Source organism: Propithecus coquereli, unplaced genomic scaffold (genome assembly GCF_000956105.1).
Source record: "Propithecus coquereli isolate 6110/MARCELLA unplaced genomic scaffold, Pcoq_1.0 Scaffold136, whole genome shotgun sequence".
Taxonomy (NCBI): Eukaryota; Metazoa; Chordata; class Mammalia; order Primates; family Indriidae; genus Propithecus; species Propithecus coquereli.
In genome coordinates, this window is record NW_012137858.1 from 3865568 (window position 1) to 3866686 (window position 1119).

At 29.0% G+C, this 1119-nt stretch overlaps 1 protein-coding gene across 1 annotated transcript in view; it reads right to left on the bottom strand.

Annotated features, from left to right (window-relative positions):
- Positions 1–1119, bottom strand: part of FOXN2 (forkhead box N2) — a 44975-nt gene that overhangs the window by 14133 nt on the left and 29723 nt on the right. The gene's annotated exons all lie outside the window — the stretch shown is intronic.

The following is a 1119-nucleotide window of genomic DNA, read 5'->3' on the forward strand; positions in this document are numbered from 1 at the left end:
GGCAGGAGGATCGCTTGAGCCCAGGAGTTTGAGGTTGCTGTGAGCTAGGCTGACGCCACGGCACTCACTCTAGCCCGGGCAACAGAGTGAGACTCTGTCAATCAATCAATCAATCAATCAATCAATAAATATCAATATAAAATTAAACTTTCCACATTCATGCAGACATCAACAGTTATTATTATTATTTTTTAATTCCAGAAACTAAAACATTTTAGAGAAGAATTAATTCTGTTTTTTTGGAATTTGTGATAGTAAAAAACAATGTTTTATTAACTAAATTAAAGGTCTATTTCCTATTAAGTTTTACATGCACTGTTTCATTCTCTTCCTTAGACTTATGAAATGTCACAGGAGAGGGCTACACAAAAGCATGGAACTGTTATTTTGGCAAACAACAAAAAGGAGAAAATGTTTCATTTTATATTGAGGTTTTAAAGTCAAAGATTATAACTTTTATGCAGTCATTTTGTCTTTTTTCTTTCTTTTTTTTAATCATCTTTATTCAGGTTGATTTTTTTTTAAACCACAATATCACCTTTCTTTAACATCTAAACTTAAGGCTTAAAAAGATAAAGATGAAAATGCAACATAACAAAAACAAAGACACAGTAAAATATATTTGTGATGATTTATAAAAAATGGTGCCAATTCTCCTATTTAATCTTTAAGTTAAAAAATGTATAGCTAAATAAAACACATAAGTGAACATCAACAGAACTTACCATTAGTTCCTAAATTATTATTTAACTAGAACACCTCATAAGAGCCAACATTAACAAATGAAGAAGATATCAACTCCAAAATGAGGATATAAAATAAACTTATTTTCTAGTTTTCACTCAGTAGCTCTTTTTATACTGATCCATCTGATTTATGAATATGGTAAATAACATTAAAATCTTTGAGTGTATATATTACTGACATTTCAACTTTAGCCTTACTAGTTTACTGTATTTCAGCTACAACTACTTCTCTAAAAGTTATCTAAAAATACTTTAAGAATTCGAATTAACCATTTTATGAAATGTTGATAACTGCTGCAGCTGGGAGTTCCTTGTAACTTTCTCTCTAGTTCTTTGCATATGTTTGAAAATTTCCACTAATTATTTTATTAAA